At 41.9% G+C, this 21,251-nt stretch overlaps 2 long non-coding RNA genes across 50 annotated transcripts in view; one reads left to right on the top strand and one right to left on the bottom strand.

Annotated features, from left to right (window-relative positions):
- LOC107506203 overlaps positions 1–21,251 on the bottom strand; it is a 579,061-nt gene that overhangs the window by 63,240 nt on the left and 494,570 nt on the right. The window lies entirely within an intron of this gene.
- Positions 5,881–11,411, top strand: LOC118612046. Its single transcript, XR_004954767.1, has 3 exons — positions 5,881–8,521; positions 9,187–9,235; positions 11,085–11,411. It is a non-coding gene; the product is annotated as an uncharacterized LOC118612046 (long non-coding RNA).

The following is a 21,251-nucleotide window of genomic DNA, read 5'->3' as shown; positions in this document are numbered from 1 at the left end:
AAGCAATGCTATTGAGCAATTTTTGAAATTTTTTTGATAATTGATCTGCCAATATAAATACATAAATTGCAGGCCACTAGCTTTGACTGGTAGGGTCATCATCTTAATGACAGGCCATCAACCAAAATGAGCCTCTGAACTGCAAAGCAACTACATTCCCAGAATCAAACCTCATCATTTGGAAAGTAGATAGTCATCACATCTGTATGGACAAAGAAGGTTTCTTATTGGTTCTAATTATGGTATGACTGTATTTCTTAAGGGATAAACAAAGCCAGAACAATTTTATAAAGCAGATGTGGAGAGCATGCGTCTACATTTACCCTTGGCGTAACAGCTGAGGGGACCATTGTGAAATCAGACTACCTGGGCTCAAATCCTGGTTTGCCACTTCTGAACTGTGTGATGCTGGGCAGAGTGTGTTGCAGGCTCCTGCTTTCTCATCTGTGAAAGGAGAGCTAGGACTTGTCATAGGCTGTTTACAAGGATTAAAGTTCATACACGTAAAGTTCTTAGCACCGTTTCTGTCATTCAACAATGTTAGAGATTTTAATTTTCTTTACCTTGGAGGAACAAAGACCTACATGCTAAAGCCACTCAAGAAAATTGACAAGCATGCTACCCACCCAGGCCTCTGATTTATAAAACACATGTTGGAGATCGCTGAGAGAAGGAACAAGCCCTGGTTTTGCAATCGGAAGACCTGAACTTGAATTTTTCCCTGCATGACCTAGAGCATGTTGTTTATTCTCTTCGTCTCTACAACAGGGCATTGACGATGCCTCCGTCAGACTGTCGCAACAGACTGATGGGAGCGCATGCTCGGATTAACTGACACACTGCTTCTGAGGAAGAAAGACAGTCCAGAATGAGTGCTAGACTCCTCGCCTTCTGCTCCCTTCCTCAGATTCCGAGGTCATAGTTCATCCTTTGTCTAAATTGGAGACTTGAGCAACAACATTTCTCAGTGAGGTTTTAGGTCAAGACCATTTGTCCCTAAAACCGGCCCGTGAGCCCCTATGTTAAGTGCTTAGATTTTTCTATCAATTAGACAGATTTTCATCACAAAGTGGCTTCATCCTGCATCCAAGAGAGAGCTCTCTTTCAGATTTGGTCCGGCCCTACGCTCAGATGCGTCGCATGTATCTAACATGGTGGTTGGGTGGCTGGAACGGCCCTGCCTCTCCCACTTCATGTTCGTGGCCTTGAACTACAATGTCTGAGATGGTTTGTGCATCTGAGTCATCTCCTCCAGACTCCAGACTTGTCTGGAGAAAATGTCAACCCCTTTTTTATTGGAAATGGCTGAAGGTGTTAAGTTGTTACTGACCACGTTTCCCACCCACTGAATCCAGCCTCTCCTCTCGATGCAGACTGTTCTCAGGAAGCTAACTGACAATGTCTAGGCAAATTAAGTGGACCAACCAGAAATTTTATTTACCCACTGTTTTGCTAGATTTTAATAAGGTCTGATGGTGACTAATGTGTTCCAGTTTCAGGCCAGGACAAGATAACCCTTCCCAGAAAGCTGGTTCACTTTTTCAAAGACATAATTGTGCCGTGAAGTTGACAGATCAGTTAGGGATTTCCATTCTGGCCGGAAGTCTGGTAAATGTATGTTAATTTTCAGATACAGGGTTTACTTGGACTTCCCTAGTGTAAGGAGATTCTGTTTAGGATTCGATATAAAAATCAATTTCTCGCCGGTCAAAAAACAACGCATTCACTTATTTTAAAAGTGAAAGAGAGCAGGAAGTTAAACTTCCTTTTCAACTAGAACCTTCAGGCCACAAGAGCTTGCTTAGCAAAAAGTTGTTTGTTTTTTTTTTTCTACTATTGTGTACAACATAAAATAAATGCTCTGAATATGGCCAGACCTGACATTAACGCTGTAATGGAGTGCCATGATATTTCTACTCAGTATTCAGAAAATGATTTGCATTACCCAGCAAAGCATTTGAATAGCTTTTCTAGCACTCCAGTTCCGGGATGCTTTTCCTCAAGGAAGTTCAATGCAAAGGTCTGGCTTTCATCTACCTTACTAATCTAGCTTTACAATAAGACTGAAAGCATTCAAGGACACGTGCCAAATCACTTAAGCGTTTCTACTGAGTGCACCTGCTACAAAGGATTGAAAGAAAACAGTGGTACGCAATCTCAGTGTGTGCTATTTGATGCTTGGCAAAGCCAGCCACAAGAGTCTGCATCATTATGGGAAATGCCTTTTTGTTTGTTTGTTTTTATTTCGATTCCTTCAGTGCAGTGATTCAGATTGACATTTGGTTCAGGTTTGTAGGCTTTTACTCTGTGCTAAACACTGTAATTGGCCCTGCACCAATGTCACCTCATTTAATCTTTGCAATGATTATTGAGGCATCACTTTTTCCATGAGCTTTGGAGGTGAAAAAAACGACTTGCCCAAACTCACTCAACTTTAAGAGCCTGGCGCAGTAACCTAGAAAATGACAAAGTCAGGATTCGAATGCATGTCTTCCCAAGCTCAGCACTAACCAGTGCTCAATAAAACATACTTCTACAAAGAAAGAATCAAAAATAACCAAAAAATCCTATGGTTGAAGAAATTCATAAAGCATGGAATAAAGCAAAGTTAACTGGTTTCTTAAACATGAGATTTTCTTAGAAGAAAGAATGAGATTTTATGTTAGCCAAGAAGAACCTATGGTGGGATTATGCCCTGAATATTTAAGCAGAGGAACCCCTTTTGCAAGGAGGCACTCGCAGGGCACAGCATATGTTGGGGACTGTCGTCTGACGGCGTTCTGAGCCTACCATGTGCTATACTCTGAGCCTTTTATATCATCTCAAAGAACGCAGCCTCCTTTTGGTTTATGACACAATCCCACCGCTTAAGTCTTTAAAGGGGCAGGTGGGAAACGTGGTCCTCACCCATGAAACCATGACGAGCCCATGGAACGTAGCCCCCAATGAGTTTATTTCAAGCATTTCTGCTCATCCAACGATATCACTAGGGTCCGTCACCTACAGTGGGGGGATTTGGAAATGCCTCCTGCTGTGAGCTACAGACTACGACTTCTAAGAACACAGGTTCCAAGAGCCACAGTTTTTATGTTCCATTTTGTGATTCTCTGCTGGAACTTTATAGGAATCAAAATTCTAGGAAATAACAAACTCCTGTGCTTCTGAAAACAAAAAGATCAGGAAGATCTTCTCCTTTAAGATGTGTCTAAAGGAGAAGAAATCCTTTATGAACTTATCCACTCCCAATTAGCTGGGAAGGAATCAAGAGACGGGAGATTGCAGAAGAAGCAGTTTCAAACATGAAATGCTGATAAAATCCATTAAACTGAAGCAAAATTTCCTGTGTCTCAGATGTCCTGCTCATCCCATGTCCCACATTTTGGGCTGGCAAATTCAGATCTGCAGATGTGATGGGAACTCAAAGTCACTTGGGGGAGGGACAATCCTCCCATCCGTTAACCGTTGTTAACAGCGAATGAACAATGTGAGACAAAGAAGGTGAAGAATGACTAATTCCTTCACTCTAGTTTATTGTACTCACTCTCCAAAGAGGTCACTGCAGCTGCGCTTCTGTGTGTGAATGCAGCGAGAATTCTTGATGTGCAACTGCAGTTTCTTCCACGCCAAGCGCATGTTAAGTCTGTCCCCTGTATAAGGTCTGCATGAGTGACGGGCAGTTCTTTCATCGGGATGGCTGTTGGTCTCCAACCCCACTCACTGTCAACCCTCTGCAGCCGTCAGTTCACACCCCCAGCCTCCTCTCTTCCGTCAATCACCTCGACACCCAGGGCGCACTATTTAGGATCCAAAACCTCTTTCCACTAGAGAATGTGACCACCACCTCTGTGAGCCAATGCGCAACCCCAAGTCTGGGAAATACAGACACATATGTGCACACACATAGCCATATGAACATACATTCCAGTATACATGTCTTAACATATGTTAATGCAATATATGTTAATCTATGTTAATGCCTAGTTATGTGACTTCGTTTATCCATCATCTTGAGTGAACTGGGAAGTTGGTATAAACAATAGAATCGCCACTAGACATTCGACTCTTGGCAAGAAACCTGACTTCTCTAGGAGGCTAATTCTTCCTTTGGAAAATGGGGCTGATAATCACTGTGTGATTATGAATTTTAACTATGCATTAGAAAACATTCTGAAAATTCTGACAAGCAATGAAATATTGCTCTTTTGTTTATTCATTGACTTATTCCGAATCTACTACGTAAGAAGACTAGGCAAGTTCCAGGGGCCCAGATGTTAATAAAGTCGTGTCTCCTCACGAGGACCTCATATTTTTGATAAAAGCACTTAATGTGACAATGCTTGTTTGATCTCTTAGTAGCATTTAATCACATCCTCCTTCTTGAAATCCATTTCTCATGTGTCCCAACGAACTACAGGCTAGGTGCCCCTCTCTTTCCCCTTCTTCTTTCTGATTTGCTTTGGCCAAGTATTTTTATACAATTTTAAATGTTGGAATTCCTCAGGCATTGCTCTCAAGTAATTTCTTCATTTATACTCTCTCCCACACAACCTTATCTATGGGCTTTAAATTTCATCTCTGTGTCAAGGCCTCTAAAATCGGTCTCTCCAGCCAGAAGTGTGGCTTGAAAGTCTTACTTTCAAGACTATCGGTACAGCTGATAAGCCTTCAAACTAAATGTGTCCATATTGGATATCTTGACCTGCCTTTGTAAATCTGTGTCTACTCTTGTTTTTCTTATCTTAGTAAATGTTACCTCTGTCTATCCAGCTGAACAGGACAAAAATCTGCCTATGTTTAGTTGTACCTTTCCCGACATGTCCTCTGAAAGCCTATCATGAATCTCTGCATCTCTACCACCATCGTAGAGCAAGTCGCCAGCATCACTCACCTGAACCTTCGCAATGATCATCTAAGTCACACTCCAGACTCATCTTTCTCAAAAAAAAAAAAAAAAAAAACGTACTTTCTTGCCGAAGACTTGCCCCAGCCACTTATCATCCCTCACCCGAGACGCACTCATGCTTCCAGGTTTCGCTTAACGCTGCTTCCCCAGAAAAGCTGCCCTGACTCACCCTTCCAAAGAAGATCCCCTCATTATTCTTTTTCATGGGAGCCTGTACTTTCACTTCGTGGCCCTTATAATGATTTTACATTTCTTCTTATTTTCCTAATGTTCATCTTCCCCATATCGAAATAAATCTCACGAAAAAAGAGATGGGGCTGCTTATATTCCTGAATACTCACCCCCCAGTACACTGCCATGCAGACAGCAGACGTTGAGAACACATTTATAGAATGGCTTAAATAAATAATGACGCGTATTTTTTATAATCACCCAGATCATCGTAACCTGTCCCTTTAAACCACAGTTTTTAATTAAAATATTTTTGGATGGTAATTTTTATTGATCATTTACTTGAATCTTTATGTCAAAGTAATAAAACATATCATCATTTTTTTTTTCTTGATGGTCTAGGTAACCTAGGAATAAAGGATAAAAAATTGTAAACAAGACTTACATTTAAGGTCAAAACCCAGTTGCATGAAGGAAAAAAAAAAAAAAAAAGCTGCACTAGCGCAAGCTACAGAAATGCAAACTTTGTAACAGTTAATATAAACATAACTCAGGGGTTTTAGTTTGACTATAGATTCAAGTGAGTCAACTGTGAAGTATGGCTGACAGAGCATTAATATATGCACAAGCTACATTAGTAGAACTACAGATGCTCAAATAATCCAGGTGAAATTCAGTTCTGTTCTGGACCCAAAATATCCATGGATTTCAGGACATCAGCCTTGAAGAAGCACATTCAAAAAAAAAAAAAAAATGGCGGAATGCAGAGAGGCCATCTTATCGTCTCTTGGGTTTTCTTGACTCTCCTATTAGGACTCTGAGTCCGCTAGCATCCCTTGTCATTAGATAATCGTAGCCTCTTAGGCAAATTTTCACATGCTCACTGTTTCAGTGACGTTATCAGCCACCGATTTTCCAAATCTAAATGACTTCCCCAGACCTCTCCATGAGTTTCAAATGTCCTGATACCTGTTGGAGATCTCTCTCCTCGTTATCACGTAGGTATCTCATACTTAAGCCAGCTCCTCTCCCCAGTGCAATGGTCCATTCATAGCAGCACCTTCCACCTGCCCCCAAATCAAAAACCTAGGAGGTAGCTTAGCCTCATCTTCCTTAGTTCTCAAACATGCTGATGTGATGAGTCATACATCACTGACACACATCAAGATGTGAGTGGTCCACTGTGCTCCAGGAATATTTCAGAAACCATATTTATTGCTTTGGGTGTAGGGTTGGGTATTTTAATCAACCATGTCTGCTATAACAAACTAACATATCCTGGGTTGTTCAATCGACAAACATTTATTCTCAAGGTCCTGGAGACTAGGATGTCCAAAATATGGATGCTAGTACAGTCTGGTTCTTGGTGAATGCTTTCATCCTGGAGCTAACATAGTGTTCTAGAGCCAACTCCAATGTGTGTGTCAGACAGGGAGTGGGGGGTAGTGTTTCCCCACACTAATGAGCAATTCTTGGGACACCAGCTGAGTGTCCTACAGTTTGACTCAATTCTGACACTACCCAGAGATAGCTAGTGTCAGATCCCACAGGTTAAGTGGTCAGGCCTACAAGATTGCCACCTCCATCCACTTCAGATAGCAGTCCCAAGTCCAGGATATTATTTGTGCTTCTGACCAACCAACTATAGATTAGGTATTCCAATGACCTCTTCTTTGGGTTTCAGGTGGAAGTTCCAAGCCCAGGTTGTTACCTGTACTTCTCCCGAACCAGCTACAAATGCCCTTCAACTCAACATGCCAATTGCAAGCCCAAGTTGTTATCTGTATTTCTGAGTAACTGGCAGAGTTATAAATCAATGGTTCTCATGACCTCATTCTCAGGTTCAATTAATTTGCTAAAGTAGGTCACAGAGTTCAGTCAAATATTATACTTACTAGACCACTGGTTTATTATTAAAGGATATAACTCAGGAATGGAAGAGATGAACAGGGCAAGGTACGGAAAAAGGGCCTGGCACTACCATGAACTCTCCAGCTGAGCCACTCTCCCTGAATCTCCACATAGTCATCAACCTGGATGCTCTTTGCCTCCCATCCTCTTGAGTTTTTATGGAGACTTCATTATATAAGCATGACTGATTAAATCATTGGCCATTGGGTACTGATTCAACTTTCAGACTCTGCTCCCTGGAGGTCTGAGGTTTGACTGAACTTTCTAACCCTCTAATCGTGTGTTTGGTTCTCCTGACAAACAGCCCCCATCCTTGGGTGGAGCACAAAAGTAACCACATTAATGTAGCAGGAGACGCTTTTGTTACTCTCAACACTTAGAGAATTCCAAGGATTTTAGGAGCTGTGAGTCAGGACCCATGGATGAAATCAGCTGCCTTCTTACTCTGTCTTCACATGGGGGTGAGGGGTGGGGAGACAGAGAGAGACAGAGAAAGAACAAACGCTCTGGTCTCCTTTCTCTTATAAAAACATTAATCCCATCATAGAGGTCCCAACCACTCGATCTAACCCAGACCTAAAGAGTCCATAGCACTGAGCCAAGCATGTCATTATATTGTTGGTGAAAGAGTATTCTGCTCTCCGTCCCTGTCTATATGGCTACAGTCTATTGCTTTAAATTTTTATATCTAATTGTTTTATTTTGACTTTTTCTCACTTCCTTTTAGAGTACCAGTGCCTCATATCGCCTCTCCCTCACCCACCATTTGCTGAGACTTGGGAAAGCAGAGAATTAAGTTGCCTGAATTGTGTAGAAAATAACAAGTAATTAGGACGTGAATGGGGTGCTCTGGGTTTTCCCACGGATGTATGGTACAGCTTTAAACAATTAACTTAGTGATGTTCATTTTGCCTGCGTAATTATGGTGTCCACGAGCTACGTGACATCACGCCTGTCCATTCCACCTGTGATATCAGCCCTACCCTCACGGCTTCTCTATGTCTAGTGAGTCCCCACTCATCCTTTAAATCTCATCCAAGGTCATATTTCCAAGGTCATATGTTAACTGTGTTAAAATGGTTTGCATAACTTGGATGTCTCCAAAGTGCTGTTCCCTTAAGGGCAAATGTTATGAACCGTTCAAGTCAAATTTTTAGTGTGGAATCATGACTCTTCATGTAAGTAGAAAATGCCTTTTCGCCTAAGGCAAAGCGAACTCCCAAAGCTGAGTCTTTTCCCACCACCACTCTCACTTCTCAGCCACCCTCCCCATCTTCTTCTCCCTTTTCCTTCCCCTAACTTCCCCCATTCCTCTACTCTTTTTTTTTACTTCCTCCTACTACCTGTAGAATTTTGTGACTTGTCTTCCCTACTAGAATTTAAACTCCTTGAGAGCAAGAGTCGTGACTTCTTCATCCATTAAGGCCATCGGCTGTCACACAGAGGTCTCCATTAAATCTCTAACTACTGAAACACAGGAGCTTTATTTTGGCTGACTTCCTCCTTCCTAGATGTGTCCTAGATTTCATTGACTTGGTAAGTATCTTTCAGATATATATTCTTTTGTGCTTTTGTATGTGTGTGTGTTTCTGTGTGTGTGTTTCAGTGTGTCACAAATAGTACCAGCAGCTAGCCTGATTAGGGAAACTAATACACACACACACACACACACACACACATACATATACCTACATATATTTGTGTATATATGTAAATATACACATATCTATTATATATATGATTTAAGTATTCCAAAACTTTATGAGATATGTATTAGCATCTGCATTTTATAGAGAAGAAAACTGAGGTTGAGTATTGATTAATTTAAAATAATCCATTAGGTGGTACAGTAAGTAATTAAACCAAGACAATTCAATTTGAAGGTTGTGGTTTAACTATTACAGCATATGAAGAAATATATGTACTAATTTTATCACAGAAAATGGCTACAATAAAAACTGACAAAGTCTATTAATGTTTCTAAGGAAACTACTGGAAAAATCTTTTAGCCCGTATTCAACGCAGAATGAGTTATTAAAACAAAAAAAGAAACTATAATTAAAACTAAATATCTTTTCTAGGAAACTAATTATTGCTCTTAATCATTCTCTGAAAAATAATTAGTGAGTTAAATATGCAGGTTAAGGAAAAAAACAGAAAAATTGCTACAAAAAATGTCATTTTGCCGCCTTTTTGCCTAGACACGTGAAACTACCTTGACATGATGAGCAGCAGTGGGGACAGACAAAGGTAACCACGAATCTTCTTACTTCACTGATCATTTACCAGAGAAGCAGAAGTATTCTGGTCTTTTGCCAATTGGGTGGGATTAATCAATGAGTCAACTTCTAAAATCTGAAAGGCAGTAAGCAGATGATGGGTGGGTTAGCAATTTCTGGCAATGTGCTTTGGAAATTAACTCAAGTAAGAGGTCAAAGACAAGAGAATATAAATAGAAGCATGAAAATCCAAAAAGTAGGCCGATTTTTTGATTTTTGTAATGTATACTACATTGCGCATTTAAAAAGGCTTGTTGAGGAAAAAAGTCTTGAAAAGTCATCATAATGGAAGAAGAGTGACAGAGATTTAGTGAGTTACACAAATTAAGAAAAGAACTGATTCAATTTCTGTCCCTCAGCCTATCTCTGGAGAGCACGCACCTTTCAAAAAGACATGAATAGACCTTGAAGATCATTTATTCCTCCCCAACCCCTACATTCTAGATGGAACCCATTAAAGGGCTTTACACTGGCATCTCACTCAGGTCCACCATGGCCTGCCCCTGACCTCCTCCTTCCGTAAGGATTAAGTGGGGCATATAGAGATATACATAAATCACCTTGGACAATGTTTCTTTCCTTTAACAGTGGGGGTGGGGAGGAGGCGCAGCTAAGATCACTGGGGAAACATCCTCTTACCTCTGCACCATCAAAACTTTATGATTTCTTCTAGTCCCAGTCAAGTGTAGAGTCGAGTCTTGATGTGGCCCATAAACTCGTTTTAAAATATTTTTGCTAATAATGACCCTCTGTAATAGGTAACTTTGATGTGTTTTCATCAGTAGGGGTTATGTGATAGAGAAGAACAAAGTCTGTTCTAAAGAACAAATTCCTGCCTAATTCCTGGCAAAATAACAAATTCCTTCCTGCCACACATGCGGAGAAGGGACAGATAAAGGGACTTCAAGGTAAAGAAATGTCCACACATCTGGAACTCAACACACAGTTCCGACCTCTACTCCTGAAGATTCTACTTCATTCATTCCTTATTTCCTCCTCTCTTCCTATATTACTTCGAGTGCTGCCTTATTGGGGCCTTATCCTTCCTTACACTATGTATCTTATTTAGATGAACTTCTTCTAGACTCCATAGCACAATGCGGCTGCTCAATCCTAGCATCTATCATAATATACCATAATGGATTATTTTGATGAGCCTTCCTATGCAATTGTGAGCTCCTGGAGTCAAGGGACCACGTCTCGTGTATCTTTAGATCATTAACATACTTCTCTAGCACCTCATGTGAGCATAATGACTGCGTTTCCCCTTCAGAGAGGGCAGATGCTTCTAGAGAGGTCCTCCCTATTTTATAACTGAGAATAATAAGTTCACCCAAGTGCATTACAGCGAAACTCTGGTGTGTTTTGGGAAACATTTTGGCTGCGAATCTCCAAAGACAATGGTCTAAGTATAGTACTAACACCTATTTCATTTTTTGAACTGACAATCTGTAAAATTGGAAACACAATTGGCTAAGAAAGACATGGAAAAATACTAAACCTCACGAGTAATCAAATCAACCAGTGTTAAAGCAATTAGGATTTTTACTTATTTTTTAAAAATTAAATGAGACTATCTGATGTCGGCAAGAGCATGGGCACCTGGCCATTCTCATTCATTTGTGCTCAAAGTGTAAATTTTTAAAACATCTTTTTAAAAACTATTCAGGAGTAAGTAACAAGACACCGGAAAGACAATTGCTATCAACGATGAAGTCTGGTTTGCTGTGAATTATAAAACTTCAGAAGTGTTAGAGCTCTTTCCCTTTGCCTTCCATTTCCACCCCCTTTTCCATTTCCTTTCCTTCTCTTGTGGGTAGTGCGACCAGGTGCCACGAAGGCGGCAGGACACAGAGGTGGAGAGGCTGAGAAGGTGACAGCAGAAAATCTAATGAAGAAATCTTAGTGGCGATCCGAGAGAAGCAGGAAATCAATCTAACTCAGCCGACATCTGTCACGGTTTCAGGACTATCCACTGCGGTAAGCCCTACGAACAGAAAGTCATCCAAAGGAACCAGTGGGGATAGAGGTTAATTAAATCCATAATTAGAATCTGACTTCTTAGAAAGTCCTAGGGAGAGACTCTAATAAAATTTTTTATTTGCACTTTTTTGGTTATTTGTTTTGTACTGGGTATTCTAATACCTTAAAACTTATTTTTTTAGAACCCGATATGAAAGATCATTATAAAAATAAAACCATCGTTCTTTACTCTTTGATAACTACTGGACACTATCGAGATTCTTTTCCAAGTTTGGTCAGCGACTCTTCATCTCTGAGGCTCTCAAATTCAGTTAAACTTGGTTCGCAGGTATTGAGCATCTACTAGGGACCAGGCACTGTGCTAGGTAACAAGCACATGAAAATGAGCACGACACCATTTCTGCCCTTACAAAGCTCATGAACACATAGAAATAGCAACAGCAAAACGGGAGATGTGTCTGAATTGCCTTAGGCGCCAGGTACCACAAGGCGGCCTTTTGAAAGCACCTAGCGCGAGGGCACGCAGGAGGGGCTCCATGGATGGTGGCGATTGTTACGGAGGCAAGACGACAGGGCAAGGTAGCAGCGAGTGGAGAATTACAAGCGTGGCAGGTTTGCAGCGAGGCCGCCACTAACCAGAACTGTGGCCGGACTATCCCACCGGCTCAAGCCACACTTTGTTGGGACACGGGGTTCTTTCTCAGACTAAGAGATCCTCCGGGGCCCTTCCCTCTCCCACTGTCATGGGAGGGAGGACCAAGCCCTGGCCTTGCAGAGCTGCCGAGTGTTGCTCTGGGGCTGAGTCATGCTGACTAAGCCTCGGTATAAACAGTGCCAGGGTCATTACGACGCAGAGCTCTGCAGGCGCCACGAAAGTGAGTCTGGCTATTTATTCGCTTTGCTACAAAGGCCGCACCGCACACATGGGACAGAAACGCAAACACACTCCCCACGTCTCTATTTGCTCTCAAACTGGCTGGTCGGCGTCTCGGCTCCGCCACCCCCACACCCCCACCTCCCACATCCAGCCTCACATGCCGGAAGTGCCAGCGAGTGAAACCGTCAATGTTCATTGATTCGAAGAGAAGCTGTGAGCTTCGACCTAGGAGTTTTTAGGTATGAGTGGCTTTTTTAGCAAGAACTTGGATGATTCATTCTCTGCATAGTTTTGACGAGTATGAAAACGTTCATACACTATCTGAACCTAGAAATATAAAAAGACTAAAACCTAGAAATCTAATAAATAAAACATGGAAACAACCTTCATGATCGATAATCGGAAACAGATAAAAACGTGGGATGCTACGCTAGTAGAATGTATGCAGTCCCTAAAACAATGCTATTTTTAGCGCTATCAGACCACGTCGAAAATATAACATGGAAAAGCACAGATTAGAAAACTTTGCATACAGCATGATTCCCATTACTAAATATGTAAAATATACTAAAGGCTACTTCTCTATGAAATTACAATACTAATTTTTAATTATACTTCACATGTATCCACACTCTTAGAACAAATGTTATAATCATTTATGTTCAAAAATATTTTTAAAAGTTAATAGCTTAGATAACTTTCAATTACCTTTGTCATTGAAACAGTGATGAAACAGATAAATTCAGTAAGAACTTTAAATAAGCACTCTTCCCTCATAAAGATCTAGTTATCTCCATAGGCACGAAATGGTTAGAGATTACTATTTGGAGAACAGTGTTTTATAGAAGAAAAAAAGTTCTCAATTCTGAGTTAAGAAAATCAGTATTAATAGGAACTCAGCCATTAAATGGCTGTTGAACTTGACTAGTTTATTTTCACTCTCCATTTTTCAGATTTTCCATTTGTAAAATGAGGGAAAATTGTTCCTTCGCTCTTTCATTTAGTCAAGAAATATTTCTTGAGGCTCTACTATGGAATAGAGTGTACTGTAGGCGCTGGGGACAGATCGGTCCCCAAAAGACATGTGGCTTCTGCCCTCAGGAAACGTATGTTCTGGTGGAGAAGACAAACCACAGGCTACAAATCAAATAAATATATAAAACAGAATCAGGTGCTATGAAGAAATATAAGGCAGGGGAACGAGAAAGAGAGCAGCCCGGGAGGTCTCTGAGGAGGTGATCTGTATGTAGGTAAGTGAAACATAGGAGCAGCTGTGCTGTAATCGGGGGCGCAGGGGTGGTGGCGGTGGCGGTGGTGTCTGGACAGGGGAGCAGCAAGGGCAAAAGCCCCGAGGCAGGAGTGTGGCTGGAGCAGAGAGACCCAGGCGAAGGCTGGTGGGAATGAAGTCAGTTCTTTTCCACTGCAGTTTAACCAAACAGAGTTGTCCAGAAAGCCTGCTGGCAAAGTGAAAATGCTCCCGGTGCACTTGAGATTCAAAGTCCAAGGCCTACGCATGGGGAGAGCATTTACAGAAACTTCATCAGCGCCACCCCGGGACTTTGAAGACCCGCTATGCAACTATTAGCTGATCCCACTTAACAAACAGTGACGCAGTCACCGGGCATGTTTGCACTCAAGCAGGTGATGATTTTCTCTCCACTGACTCCAGTCAAGGACTTTCCACTTCCAGATTTCAGGCTCCAGGTGACGTTGGGCACAGGGGGTCAGGTGGCAAGTGAAACAGGTCACGCGCCAGCCAGGTGACATGATCTATACTCAGCTCAAATTTCAAAGAGCCTACTTTCCTGCCCATGCATCAAACACACTGTCTGAATGCTGTAAGCAGAGTAAGATGATTTATCCATTTCCAACCCTTGGGAAAGGAACCTATTCTTTAGATTTTTTAATATGTTTTCCTAACCCTTGCAGAGATAGCTATAACTCAGGATAAGCTAGGATGATGGTAAGGGCGAAATAAATAAATAAATAAATAAATAAATAAATAAATAAATAAATAAAATAATGGTGAAGAAGAAAGCAATTACTGTCATCCGTAACTATAAACCTTATTATTTATTTTGCACTAAGAGTTGCACTTCCAAGAAGATATTAATTAGTGAAATAACAAGGCAATTTTCATTCGCTCCGATCCGTAAAAATTCAAACTACTCCAACAGACCAAATATAGGTAACTCAGCCTTATTTATTTTTTTGTCATTTTAATAGGTGGGGAAACTGAGGCAGGGAACGGAATCATGACGTTTATCTAAAGCTTCACAGAAATCAGACCGTCACCAAGGATAGCAGTGCATCGGGGCCATCTGTCAAGAGGTGTTCCAGCGGAAACACAGGGAGCTCAGGAGAAACTCGACATGGGATAGAGCCTCTCTGAGTCTGTTTCCCCATCCCTAAAATGGGACTGTCCATCCCTGTACGACATGATTGTTTGGAGGGATAAATGAGAAACATATGCGTCTGCAAAGCAGGCGTGCTTTATAACATGAATGGATGCTGTCCAGATCCCAGCAGAGGTGCCATTGAAGGAGGAGAAAGGAACTTTACATTAACCTAGAGTGTTTAGGGCTACACGGCCAGACAGAAATCCAACTCATCTTAAGGGGAAATTTCAGAAGGCTACTTGAGTTTCCGTCTGAGGCATGCAAAAGGATTCTAGCAGGTCCACTTTCCATAAAAAATCTCATCCCCAAGAGGAGAAATGAATGGTGATGTGGTTCAGCAAAAGTGACAAGGCGTTTGGACTCAGGGACTTGATTTTAAGTCCTTCAATCTGTACTTTTTGTTTGTGATCACAGATACATCGGTCAGCATCACTGAGCATCAGTTTCCTTGTTTGTTGAACGTGAGTAATGGAGGCTACCTCACCGGTTGGTTCGAGCATCAAATCTAAAAAGTTTATATAGGAAAGGCACAGATGAAGAGGAAAACAGCAAAGTAAAGTTTCTGTCGTCGTTCTTGCCTTCTCCTTCATGACGCTGTGGTGGTTATTCTTGCCATTGTCACTGCCATTCAATGGCAAGAAAATGACCAATCGTTCCATCTAGTTCTTTATCACACAGATTGATTCCCTTTAATAGATTCTAGGGGGATGAAGACGGTCTGGATACTGGCGTTAAAGCAGCATTCATCTTTCTGAGCAACCTGAATGAAGGCAGGAAGCAGCATGGAGAGAGGCTCTGCACCCATCCCTATTTATCAATTACTGGAGATAACATATAGGATTCCACGCTTTCCCCACCTGTTACTTGTCGCATCTTGTAATATTATATTTTATTGCCTTGGATTACTTGTGGTAAAGAGGAAGTGTTTGTTAAATATTATCCAGCCAGTAATATCCTTATTTGTATAGGACACCTGCTAGTCAAAGGTTTCACTTTACTCGCAAATAATTCATTATCTAAAAGACATATCCCAAGCATTCCTGAGTCTGGTACAGAGTGAAGTACACAGTAAAGCCTGCCCTAAATTTAAATTAACACATCCCAAAGCAAGAGGATCTTCTCCTCCAAAAATCCTACTATCTCCCCAATCCCTTATATATATAGATATGCACACACAATTCTTTCCCAATTTATATTTGGACTGGGCCATCTTTGTTGGCTTGTCCTTTTTCTTAGACCCCCAAACAATAACATCAGTACTGATCAAGCATTTACCACATTCCAGACAATGCTTTTTGTACCCCATCCCTATAGGGTAAGTCTGATGATTATCTCCATCTACAGATTGGAAGCAAACTTAAAGATTAAGTAGAGGAGATTGGGTAATAACCTAGAAGTCTAACGCTACTGTCCACATTCTTGCCCATAAGGTCCCTTGCCTGTGGCAATGCCACCAGCTCTAATACATTCCTTCCATAGTCTCTTAAGGTTGTGTTTCTTCCTTCCTCATTCTTGTTGACAATCTCCAGAACAGATTCTCGAGCATCTGATGATGGGAACAGCTTCGTTCCTAGGTTATAACTAGTCTATCTCTTTTAAATTAATTTTATTAACAACTATGAGCTAAATATTTTATATTTTAATTGACTTTACTGTCTGTCTTCATCTTGTGGATTAATAGCATCTTTCGGAAACTTCACTCTGTATTAATCAAGGCAGAAGTCTCCTTCTGTCCACATAGCTTGGATTTATTATTCTCTCCATGATTTAAACTTTGTTGGGAGAATCAGATTAGACTTTTAAAGTATCCTGCCCATCAAGCTCTGTAAAAAGTGTTTCAGATCAATAGACCACCATCTGCCAGGATTACTCTCATTGCTTCAGCAATGGCTTTCTGCTTTGCCGGCTCAGGAGAGGCACCTGACCAACCTTCATGGGAAGTAGCATTGGAGGCTTAAAACAAAAAAACTCATACCATTTGGATTTATTCATTTCTTCAGCTACTATTGCGCAATACTTTGAGCACTTACTATGTGCTAGTTTCTGTCATGTTATCTACCTGGAGGGATGCCCTGAGAATTAAATGAAGTAAAAGTCAAGTCTTTAGCATCGTTCTGTTGAACAAATGAATGTGTGAATTCATCTGCACACTCATTTTTGCTATGGCAGTTTTAGGCTGTGTCTCCCCTCCTGGAACTTTGCACTGGCTCTTCCCCAAAATCTGAACAAAAGATATGCACCTACATTTTAAGTAGAAAATAAACAGTAACAATTAAGTGTGACAAAGCATAAGCTTGGGAAATACAGAGTGTTATGGGAGAACAGACTCAAAGTAAAGCATAATATGCACATAATACGACATTTATCTTATCTCACTTGTCTGGGTTAACCTCTTTGCCTTGTGTCCAGTTAAATCCTACTCATTTTAGGGTGCTATTGATTGTGGTTACACGGGGGGAAAAACTCACAATGACTTATATAGCACAGGACAGTTTTCTGGTTCACATGACTGAAAAGTCCAGGGATGACTGATGTTAGGGGAGGCTCTCGAGATAAGACCAAGAATTGCTTTCTCTCTGTTCCTCACCTCCTGTTGCTCAGGATGGCTCCATTACTGGGCAAGTTCCTTCCCTAATGGCCCCAAAACAATTGGCATTGTCCTCTGAGGATGCCGGGTGGTGCATCAGACAGAAGCCTTGACTCTTGCCAGTTGGATTCCATTAAGTCCTGTGGGCAAGTAGGAAAGTTCTCTAGACCTAGTGGTGAGGTCGACTTTCCTAAAATATATGATCTGCCTGAGAGAAGAGTCACATGGTAGGCATCGTGTGTCCACCTCCGACTTATGATTATCGCCAAATTGCTGTACAAATTGGATTCTTATAACTCCTGCAAACAGCAAATGAGAGGTGGCATTTCTCCGCATCCTTACCAACACTGAGTATTTCTCAAAATTTATGTTAACGCGAAAAGAAGTGAAATGTAATCTCGCAGTAAGGGCCACACATCTAGATTCTGCAAAGCAGAGTTCTCTCAATAAAGGAGCAATGGGATTTCATGCTATAAGCAAAGGCAAGTGGGCCTCCACTGGTCCTCAGGCCCGAGAGCACATCCAAGTCAAGCTGCCTGACATTGAGATTCAGGTAGCATTTCCCAGCTTTCCTCCACACCTGACTGTCAGGTGTGCTAGGATTAAAGACAGTAACGCCCCACCTCCTTTGGGACTATTGTAACCGCCACATAATTTGCCATGCCATTTGCACGTAATCCCAATGTCATATTTTCTACTATTAGAACAGAAAGAGCAATTTGGGTTAAGAGGTCTCAGGGTAGAGAACTACGGTCAAAGAGTAAAAGCAGGTTAATACCATATTAAGATTAAGATTTGAATGAGGCAGCTCTTCTGGGGAGATCTAAGAAACCACTTCCCATTGCAAGTGTGTGGTGCTCAGGTCGCACTCCTGAGTGTCACTGGCTCATCGGATGTTCCCACTCTGTGGGCCTCACCCCGGCTGAGTCGCTTAACTGTGCTCTGAAGCGGACTTCTTGAGAGTGGACGGGAAAGTCGGCACAGTGTATCATACAGTGTGTCTCGTCTGGGAAACGGAAATGAGGCTGGGTGACCAGGGGTCAGGGGAGTCAGGCCTGTGACTTTCTCCTGTTTTTTCCCACAGTGACCCTGGCAGCCATTCTGTGTGATTTCTGTTCAAAGATGTGAGAAATGGCTAGAAAATGAGGGGACGGGTAACACGTAGCCTGGAGAAGCGACCAGAAAGGGCGTGATAGGCGCCTTCTCACACCTGCACAGTGCTTGAACAAAAGACTTTATCGAGAGTGTGTCGAAACCTCAAAGTGTGTGCCATCATTATTAAGACATTATTTGCCGAACACACCTACCTGCTCTGTATCAGGCTCTGTACTAGTGGAAATTTAGTACAAGTAAATATCATATGCCCAGTGTGCAAGGTGTTTCATTTTTATTATCTCACTTAATTTTCACAGCATGCAAGGACTCACGTCCTCAATGCTGCTTCCCAATTGCCGGAAAGCGAATTTTGCTCGACGTGGAGGGCTCTATGACTTAACTGACAGCAAACAGACTCTGCAGCTAGATAAACCAAGCTTTATTTCCTAACTCTGCTACTATAATCAGCTTAATTCAAATTCTCTTGGACTCAATCTGTTCACAGATAAAATGGGCTGATAATAACTACTTCGTGGGGTCCTTGTAGGAATAAAACGAGATGTATTTACATAAAGCATATTATAAACTACACTTATTGAGCACTTTTTTTGTGCCAGACATGTGCCAAACTATTTATAAACATTTTATTTAATCCTCACAACATCCCCTATAAAGTATAAAGAATTCCAATTTCTTTTAAAGAAACTAAGGCTCATAAAGATTAGTTTTTTGCCCAAGGCCACACAACTACTGAGCGTCCCTGGTCTACATTCAAGTCCAGCTGTCTTACTAATAGCACTGTCCCTTAAATGATTTGGAAAGCCTGACAAATAGTGGAAATACCATTTCTAGAGGTTTTGAGAACATTGGTTCTGAAGTGGCTCCTGCATTGTAGAGGAGTTTAGAGGGGGTGGTTTCTAAAGTCCCTTCTGTCTCTGAATCTCACTTCTATAAGACAAGTTTCCTAAACCACAAGGTAAAACATAAGCATGTGTTGACCAAATTTAGCCCCAGGATGAGGCGTTACCACAACTTCCTGCATTGCCCATGACGGACACCTACTTCTGCTCAACCTTCATAGAGGAGAACTCCCTGGTTCAGGCTCAGACCTCGTTCCTTAGACCCCTGTTCTTTGGATTGGCTTGGATCATCTTCGCTTTTTATTTACTCATTCGCCAGTAATCTCTACCCACACTTTTAACATCACTTTCTGGAAATTTCCACCAGACTCAACACTTGAAGCCTCATTTCTCCTTAGCTAGAGGTCTTCACAGGCCCTGGTCCCTGCATCTTCCACATCCTCATTGGTGAGGTACAATAGGCCTGGTCCCATTTGCTGCAATTGTTATTTCATACCCAGGCACCCCCCTATCTCTCACCTACACCTGTGTCACAAGGGCAGGAGATGTTAATAACCGAAGATGCAGAGTGAGCCCAACCTCCACCTCCACTCAAGAAACACATCCTCTCAGGTCCACAGGCTTCCCGGACAGTGCACGCACCTAAAAGCTCCATTAGGAGGTTTATATCACCGATAGCCTGCCTGATATATCCATCAGACTTGATTTGGCTTCCGAAGAAACAAACATCTTCAAATGGAAGTGAATAATAGAAAAAAGAAAACAGACTGCCTCCCTTCACACGGGGGAGACTCCATAGGAAGAGCTGGAAGGGACATTAAAAATGTCATCTCTAAATTTTTGTTTTTAGAGTTGTGGAAACTGAGGACCAGAGAGAGAAACACACTTTTCTGAGTGTCTCACCCTTAATATCCTAGTTTGTTTGCCTTTTTTCTGTCCCCCACTGAAGACACATACTGTTGCTTAAATTATTCCATCTAAAAATTCATTTGGATGAGTAAACTTCAGGTCTTAAAAATGTGACTATTTCACGGAGGATTAAACTGTACACCAGACTTGTTTTTTTTTTTTTTTTTTAATTATATGGATTTTCTCATTAGAGCACAGTCCCATGGAAAGAAACTTTTGAGTTTACCTGACTTTGGTTTGAAATGACTCTTTTATTTAGTCACTATGTCATTTGGGTCTTTGGGTCTCATTTTCCTCTCTAAAGGGCGAGGGTTATCTCTTCCTCACAGGACGGTGGAGAGGATTAAACACATTTCTGTAGTAGAAAGTTCCTATCCTCTAGCTAGCACACAGCACGGTCTTCGGTAAACACGAGTGTCTTTCCCTGAACAGAGTGAGGTTCAGAAACGATGAAGAGAAGGGGTTTGGTGAGCAGTACTGCGGTGAAGTGAAATGAAGTCAACAGGCAAGAGACCAAGAAACCCTCAACAACAGGCCCATATTTGAGCTCACCACACCCAAGTTCAGAGCAGCATACAAAGAAGACACGCGAAAGGCATAAAAACATAACAGGCCCTCCAGGCGTCAGGGATGCTTCGGAATCCAAAGTGGCAGGCTCTCTAGGCTCCACACCGCGGGGAGGCCTCCTTCACGGGGCACGGAGCGCACCTGCCAGGGCCCATTCCAGCTCTGCAGAGCTGGGCTCTGTGGGGTGAGGAGGCCGTGGGGGCCACCTCTTGAGGCTGAAGGAGAAGCAGCAGGCCCATTTTCTCTGGTGGAGCCTGAGAATCTCAGCCACTGCCCTGGGGAGGTCACTGGCAACCTCATTCGGAGTGATCTGGCTTGGGATGAGCCATGATATCTAGTTCCAGTAAAACCCACAGAATGTTCTGAACTCGTGACTAAGCCTGAGCTAAATAAACAACCCTCACCATCTACCTCAAGGATGGTGATGTGTGGTGTGGCCTAGTAATCTCTTTTCTCAAAAAAAAAAAAGAAAGCACCCAGAGGCTGTGCTTCGCAGTTCTCAACATTCTTTTAGCAATTACATGCTCAGGCTCTATTTCAGGCCACTCATCGTGTCAGGAGCCCTGTCAAAGGGGAATGCTATTAACCGTGTCCTCCCGCGGCCCAGGACCTCCTTGAGACAAAGGCAGGGGACAAGGCTGACTGTCTGGCTTTCCCTTTTAGCTTGTATTTTGCTGGACTTCTTCATATTTTATTGAAAAGACGAAAAT

Source organism: Rousettus aegyptiacus, unplaced genomic scaffold (assembly GCF_014176215.1).
Source record: "Rousettus aegyptiacus isolate mRouAeg1 unplaced genomic scaffold, mRouAeg1.p scaffold_m13_p_15, whole genome shotgun sequence".
NCBI classification, from domain to species: Eukaryota; Metazoa; Chordata; class Mammalia; order Chiroptera; family Pteropodidae; genus Rousettus; species Rousettus aegyptiacus.
This window is presented reverse-complemented; position numbering and strand designations above follow the sequence as displayed.